This window comes from Corvus hawaiiensis, chromosome 6 (assembly GCF_020740725.1).
Source record: "Corvus hawaiiensis isolate bCorHaw1 chromosome 6, bCorHaw1.pri.cur, whole genome shotgun sequence".
In the NCBI taxonomy this organism is placed as follows: Eukaryota; Metazoa; Chordata; class Aves; order Passeriformes; family Corvidae; genus Corvus; species Corvus hawaiiensis.
In genome coordinates, this window is record NC_063218.1 from 42,624,624 (window position 1) to 42,632,893 (window position 8,270).

At 39.0% G+C, this 8,270-nt stretch overlaps 1 long non-coding RNA gene across 1 annotated transcript; it reads left to right on the top strand.

Annotated features, from left to right (window-relative positions):
- Nucleotides 1-1,965: 1,965 nt before the first annotated feature.
- Nucleotides 1,966-4,826, top strand: LOC125327231. The gene is made up of 3 exons (XR_007204168.1): nucleotides 1,966-2,043; nucleotides 4,515-4,647; nucleotides 4,750-4,826. It is a non-coding gene; the product is annotated as an uncharacterized LOC125327231 (long non-coding RNA).
- Nucleotides 4,827-8,270: the final 3,444 nt, after the last annotated feature.

Sequence of the window (8,270 nt, forward strand, 5' to 3'; positions counted from 1 at the left end):
GAAAACGAATAGTTCTAGTACTCACTGAGGAGAGATCCAAGACATTGGTGTAGCATGACTATGTCCCAGTTCAAACCCTATTACTGAGACGAACAAAAGAAAAATAATTTAATTTCTTGTTTAATATGTAGCACAAGCAGAAAAATTCCTTTGTAGCGTAGGTAGACAGGAGAGAACCCCCTAATCTATTTTTTGACATAACCTTCAGAGCTCAAAATTACAGCTGGCCAATGGGGTCAAGGTAAAACCCCCTGAAAGGGCTTCCAGTTCTCCTCACTTTTCCCAAGTACCTGTATCCTTTAACTAGCAGACAGATAGCTGGTAATCTGAGGTTATAAAGCAGTTCACATTCTAATGTTGCATTTCTCTAAGTAGAAGCTACACTTTCAATTCTTGATCTCAACAACCATCCAGCTCCCTTCCACCAGCTAGGAGCTGAAGTGTGAGCTGGCTTCTCTTCAAGGATAAAAACTTCCTAAAATGAATGGCAAAATGAAGGATGCCAGAGTTTTTATGGTATGGTGGAAGAAAGGCTATACAGTATATTTCTAGCTTTCTTATACAGTTTGTCAGTCACTGATGTGAGGTATTCTCTTACTATTTTGAAGATGCTTTCCTGCCTAAAGATTCTTTTCTGAAAAGGAACATAAGAAGAAGTTTGAATCTGAAAATGCTTCATAGTCGTATACCTTGTGATTTAAGATTGCCTCTACTTAATGGAGAAGAAAAGAAAAGCCTGAAGAAGTAATAAATGCTGTACTGCACAGCAGTATTGAATAAGACCCTGTAATTCCCAGTTCTGCTGCAAACCATGCTCAGCAGAGGAACATTGGAGACAGCATAACAAACGCTGAAGAGATTAGAGTTTTGTTAAAGGAGCAGAGACATAATTACTTATCAAACCCCAGAATTTACATAAGGAAGTGTGACCCAGTAATAGATTCTGGAAAGCACAGGAGAAGTAAGAAAACTCTTAAAGCTTCTCCTGTCTGACACAGCTCTTGCTGCTGAGTGACAGGAGATGACCCAATGTATTGATGGCTGTGGACCTTTTGCCATATATCTGAGAAAGAAATAGAATGAGACAGAAAAAAAGCCCATCTGCTGCATAATGATCAGGTAGACAGAGGAGATCTGATGCTTCTCTTTAAGTCTAGTGCTTCTGAAGGGACACATTTCAGATCTGCCATGATCCCCTGGAGGCACACTGGCATTTCTGGTTACACATTCATTGTTACGCTTTTTAGTTTCTGGCTTAGCATAGCAATTATAGTAGTACACCAAATGTTACCAAGAACTTTATCAGAGTGTTTGAAAAGGTACAAACTTTACCATGTATGCCAGTAGTACCAGTGGTGCACAAGTATGGGGAACTGGAATGTCACAGAACCAGGTGTGCTAGGGTCCTTTATTTGGACATAATTTTGCCCCGAGTATTCAGTAAGAAATTCTAATTGTCTTTTGCTGTAAAATGAAAACAAACTGCAATCCAGGCTATTGTACAGACCTTTGAAATGTGCTGTATATAGTAGACAAGCTACATTGCTGATGACCTCTCTCTGTAATATTTCCACTGAAGGCAGGTTAAAGTGCAGTTCCCTTTTCTTTCAACTTTAACACTGACACTAGAGATTTGTTTTTTGTAAACTGCATTGAAAATGCCTCTTGATTATCCCATCATGATGCTGTTCTATGGATGCAGTAGAAAACAATAACTTCTAAATTACTAAGTGTCATAGCTCATAAAATTTCAATGTATAAACATACTGTATTCCATGTTACTCCTGTTGAGAACTATATAGATTATTCTGATAAACTAGGTGGATGTCCTTCTATATACTATCATAACATATTGCATCACTGTCACACAGTGGCTACTGTTCTTCTCTACCTACTTGAACTTTCAGGTTCCTAAAGGGAATCCCAGCTTGGTTTCTTTTCCTTCAGGAGTGGAAAAGCTCATTAGCCAAAGGAAGGACAGAAACAGTTAAGACAGTGCCGGCTGCATTTCAAGTGGACATCCCAACAAGGAGTATTTGTCTGGTAATAAAAAAGGATGTTCTTCAAGCAGATTGATATCTTTACAGAATCCCAGATAAAAAACTTTCGTTCATCTTTGACATTTCACGTTCAGGGATCCACTCCTTTGTCAGTTTTCTTTGTTATACTGCTGGCTTTGGCCCTTATCACGTTAGTCATATCACACATTTGGCAACATATGTGGAGCTACTCAATGAGAAAACCAAACATATCACAGAATGTGATGAATTCCCTAAGATTATCTATATAATGTTTTGTTGGTTTGCTGTTCTACATACTAAAAAATTTTGGTAATGAGAAATATTCTTAAGGTTTCCAGAGATATATTATCATTTCAAGCAGATATTTAAAATTATATAATAAAAGGAGACATTATTCTGCAGATATTTATCCTCTGGGTTCAGATCTTTTCTCACTACTTGCTTTGGATGAACTTTGAAGTTCTTATCTTTGCAAAATGCGCTTTTCTATTTCACAGAAAATGTATTTTTACTGGAATAGAGCTATGTTCCACATGTATTTTTAAAATACCCAGACCACCAAATCTTCTTTTCCATTTGAATCTACCACAAAAACCTACAGTCTTTCTATTGACTGACAGCTAGAGTATTTAGAAGAATCAAAAGAGGCTGAATACCTTTAAAATTAATTTATTGTGTTTTCTAGTCATATGTTGTGATTTTTAGGAGACTTTCAAATACCACCCTGATGCCACCGTATATGTCTCTCTCAGTGGCACAGTTTGACTCAATTATCCTTACTCTAAAAGCTTTTGATGTGAGCTGTGATAATTAGAGTTGTTTATGCTGTATTAATCTAGGAGGCTACAGATCAAAACTGCCAGAGTGTGAGATCGAGCTGACTTGGAAGAAATGAATTGTACAAGACCAGCTGCCAAAATTGCCATAGAAACATTGGGAATTGAGGCTGTGAATATGCCCCATCTGACTTTTTTTTCTCACGAGACAGAAACTGTCACAGAGTTAGTCATATTCATTCGTGTCTAACCACTTTAGTGTTCTTTTTTCTCACTGTGTTTTGTTTACAAACTGACTGAGGGGCTTATGGTACAGACTAGGAGTACAGGCTCTGAAAGGCACCGCTGTGGGGTTTGACAGAACCTGGATATTGGTGAGGTAAAAAGCCTTAGACATCCTCCCTAGAGTCCAGGTAACACTTGGAGCCAATGGATATTATTGTCACCTGGGCTGCAAAGCTCAGCTTTCCCTCTCTCTGAAACCAATAGTGTCTGGCATTACCTCAATGCCAGAGGGAAAGAGTATCCATCTTCATCCCAGTGCTTACTGCACCTAATGTTACGAGATTGCCCAAGATGTGGGTGGCTTTTGGACAATATCTGCTCCTGCAAAGGTTACAGCTGCAGTTAACCAGATTCCAAAGTTCCTACAGAAACACATGAAGTGTTGCAAACAGCTGAATCTCTGTAAATAAATTACTCCCTTTGGTTGTTAAAAGTTAGGAAGTTATACCTTTGGTCAACATGCTGAGCATATTTACCTGAATTTCATGGAAAACTGAAATATTTGAGTATATTTGGGTTTGAGCTTCCAAATCATTAGGGGGGGAAAAAAAAAAAAGCTCTTTAGGAGTAGAAATAAATTTGAATAAAAAAAATCAACTTAAAATTGACAATTTAACACAATACTGAAAACCTGAATATCAATGCTCTAATTATTTTTTCCTGTACCTACATGACAAAAATAAACCTGAATTTGATTTTTTTCAGAGATGAACAAGCCAAGATTAGGTCTTAAGTCAGGTGGTGCTCACAAGTTTTTCCAGTCAAAGGTGATACTATGAATTACGCCCAACTAATCTTGCAAAGAAAACAACTGAACAACTCTGTGGAGGAAAAATTCCCTAGGGCTTATAAAAATAAAGTCTTTTGCTTCGGCTAAAGTCGTATTCAAGGCAACTGTGAGGGCCCCTGAGGGCCTTAATTGGAGAGGCCAGCCTCACCCAGGGTCTCCCCCTCCTACCCACAGACGCAGGGCTGTACGTAAGCTCAGCCTGGGGCTCTTAGACCTTGCACAAGCTGTGGTCGAAGGCTGTTGGTCTCTACTACAGTAGAGTTCTGTCAGGCAAAGCATCCTGATGTTTCTGACCTGTGGCCTGACTTCTTGACTGGTATGGTGATCACCAGCCTGGGTCAGGTCCTGGCCTCTCCTACCCCTGCCATGGTCCGGAACAGCCTATTGCACCAGCTGCACTGTTAGTTTAGCCTTCAATATTCCTATAATGTAAGCAAACAAGTGAAGGAGCAGGTATGTGACAGGTTATGCTCTCTTTCAGTTAATGCTAAAGTCAAAACTGACTGCCCTTCAAAGATGATTCAGGCTGAAGGAAAATCAGTCTGTCTCACACACAGACACCTGGAACAACAGGCAAAAATTGTTATGGTTTGTGGAAGATCCATGACTTGGTGATAATCAAGGCTTCTTTTTTGTGGACAGTGGAAGAAAGGAGGAAGGGAATTATCCTCTTAGATGACAGAAAGCAGCATTTGGATAAGTGTCCCCTTCACAAAATCAACAACTACGGAAAGCATCTAGAACCTCCCCTTTTTCCCCCATATGGATTAACCATGTAAGCATTCTAACCTTAAAAATTGCTACAAGGGGTCTTTCTTTGTGCTTTGCACTGCCTAAACTTTTTGGTCCCTTTTCTTTTTCCTTCCTTCACTTTCAGGTCGTGTGAAGCTGCTGGATTGAATACCTGGAAACAGTAAGACACACAGGCAAAAGTGAAAAGGCTTTTCTGACAAGGCAAGTCAATGAGTAAATTTATGGTTGAAATGTTTACCAATAAACCTCTATATTTGGGAAAATACTGGTTGGCTTAGACTGTCAAATCTTACTTTACTTGAATGTACTCTTATTCTTCCCAGCAGTGCTAGAGATGACACAGTTCATGGAGGATGGTTAGTGGAAGCTCTGTTAGAATTTTTCCTTTGGGGAAGTCTTGTGGGAGAGCAGTGATGTCTTAAAAAAGGCAACTCATTTGTAGCCAGCTGGGTCCTACACCCCAAACATCAGCTGGGCCTTTAAGAGTTCTGGATGAATACTTAAGATCAAATCTTAATAAATCCAAGCAAGGGCATGATAGTGTCATTGATTAAGTAAATCACCGTGTAAAACAGAATACAGAAGTTTCATTCATGAACACACATAAAAGCAGATAAATCCTCACTGTGCTAGTATAGTAATGGAGCCCATAGAGAGTAATTTTGTTAATATCCTGGGCTGAAGAAATTTGAACTCACACTAAGTTTTATTGGCCTAGGATACAAAAGAGTTTATCAGGCATAAGAATTGCAGCTGTTTTAATATTTCATCTATATCCTAAATTTTAAAAAATTATTTAGTACCACTACCAAGTGCCTCTTCCTATTCTTCTCACTTTTTCATTGCTATTTTTCCCTTTCATTGGTCCTCTACACTCCTCCTCAATTTTTAAAAATAATAAAATCAAAACACAAAAAATTGTAGGTAAGCAACATAAACTGGGAAAGGCCCTCATAGCAGAATGAAAATCAAGGAAACAAAATAATTTTTTGTGAGGAAGATGGATCATAAAAGAATTCTCTTATAGAAAATATAGAGGAAAAATTCAACTATGAAACAGAATGACCAAGAGACAGGTGAGCTGAGGGAGCCTACAGGAGATGTGGAGCTGGCTATCTCCATAAAAATATTTGGGTGACATTTTTTGCAAATTATCCTATTGACAATTCTCTAGTGTATCTCCAGAATTCCCAGAGAGATGAAATATGATTTCATGTGGCCTAGAGTATCCTTCCTATCCGTTCTCTCTAACTCTAGGGCCTTTGACCCAGAGTTAATGTGTTTTCTCATAGAACTGAGATAATGTGGGTAGCTAGTGCAGGTGAGAAGAGAGATTTAAACAAGCCCATTTTAAAAAGCAAAACCTTATAAAGTAGTTAAATCTAATGTAAGACTTTTAATAACATTGAGAGGACAGCACTGCCTGAAGTTTGTGAAAGGAAAAAAATGAGTACATTTCAACTGAAGTTTTCACACTTTCTGGAACTGGCCTTCCTGTGGATAAAAGATTTAATATTGTTAATGCTACACATTTTTGTGTTGTGGTCTACTCCTTGCCAATACAAAAGTCTAATTCTCTTTGTTCTCTCCTCATATGGGCCTAACTAAATCTGTTTCCTCAGGAGACTGAAGTACACAATTTATTCTTTTTTTTCAAAAGTGAAACTTGAAGGATTCATCAAATTGCATCTAGGTCTGTGTTTCTTGACCAGCCCCAGAATCTTTTCTCTGTCTGGAAGCAACACTGTTTTATTTCTGCATATCTATGTTTATCAGCTGTATAATGGCATGCAAGAATGAATTTAGAAATGTGCATTCCAGCCTGAACAGAAAGCAGCAAATGAACTTTGCAAATGGGCTTTTTGAAAAGAGGCTAAAGCACTTGCCTGTATTTACCTCAGCTAGAGTATTGCTTTAGTGAGATTTAATATTCTACTAATCAGACAGTAATTTGTACAAGAAGTCCTCTTCATCCTTTGATCTTTGAATTATTTGGTATTGCTCTGACAAGACAGCCAGTTGAAGTGAGCTCTTCTGGGTTCTCCATTGTACGTCTTCTGGATAAATCTCCAGTTCAGTGTGGTAACCAAAAGGTTAATGCAGGATGGTTCAGAAGGGTTTAGTCGTAACAGAACAGTTAGAGCACCTCTCCTTTTTTGTATTGCCTTATCTGCAAACGTCCAGCCTGCTCAGCTTCTCTTCCATTACACAGCCTTGACAGGACAGTAAGGTTGGGCTGGAAAGTCAAAGGATGTGTCTAGGTTATAACTTCTGTAGTGTTTGGCTAGTGAGGTGCCGCTAGTGAGGTGCCGCACACGTTTTCAGATGTGGGACCATCTCACAAGACAGACCACTTTGTAATATCCAGCCTGCTTCAAATCTGGAATTTAAGGCAATAGATGGCAGTGTTGTACTAAAAACTTGGGCTGGCAAGGAAGGTGACTTCAGGGTCCTGCTGATGGCACCCTATATCTCTGCTGCAAGAAGAGTGAACCTCTTCTCTGTTGAGTGCACACCCCCGCTGTGGTCCCCCTCTGCCAGGGCTGCAAGGAGGCTTCTCCGCACCCCTCCCACGGTTCCTCAGAGCTGCATCAATAGAGAAATAGGCTCATCACTTCTCCTCTCTCCTTTTGATCTTTTGTTTGTAGTCTAGTGATTAATAGCTCCAGGTGAGTAATAACAAAAGAGAAAAGTTACTTGTGTGTGCTGCTGTTATTGAATAGCAGACAGATTAAATGCTGCATGATGCTGAGTTTTCTAAATGAGAGTATTTACTTGAGTTTGCTTCCCTCTCTTGTGTGTGTATATTTTTTATGCTGGTAGAGAGACTTCATTAATCAATAGGTTTTACAAGGGACTATGTATTTTAGCAGCAAATTGTCAGTTACAATTCTTTGCTGCTTAGTTTGTCCTCCACCACTGTTTACTTCATTGTTCCCTATTAATCAAAGCAGCAGAGGTGAGGACAGCTAGGAAAACTTGTGCCGGATGTTTCTGTTCATTCATTTATTCTGTGATTTGTTATTCTGCCCATCTCTCAGAATCTTTCTGTGCTTACTCAAGTGGATCTATGTCATCATCCCCAGGGTTACAAGAAGAAAGCGCTGATTTTTAATTTCTGCTGAGCTGAAGTCTCAATTTTTTTTAGCTACAACAATGAAAGCCTCTATTTTGCAGTTTTGAGTGGTTCTGTACCAAGATGTTAAAAATTGAAGCTCACAGCCCCCTCTAAGGCAGGTCAGCCTTACTTAATTTGGCAGTTGAAGCAGTAAGCCATGGATTTTAAATGTCTTGTCCAAGGTCACACCGCTACTCAGTAGCAGAACAGGGACTAGGGCACAGAATCATCACCTCTCAATTTTGTTTCTTCTCCTCTACCCAGATTTAGTCACCAGACTGCACTAGAAAAACTAATTTTCAAGTACAGTTAAATCTTAAAATCTGCAGGCAGAATGCTCTTTCAAGCCCCAGTGTTAAAAACACTCATTGAGCAATGCTGATCTACTACGTTTCCCAGATGGAAAGACTGCATTTCCCTCATCAAAATTTCTCCCTGTATAAGAAAGTCTATGGGTAGACCTCAATGATTTCTTTGCATTCTTACTGTCTTTCCTGATACTTTATTTCACTTTCAAATATTACTTT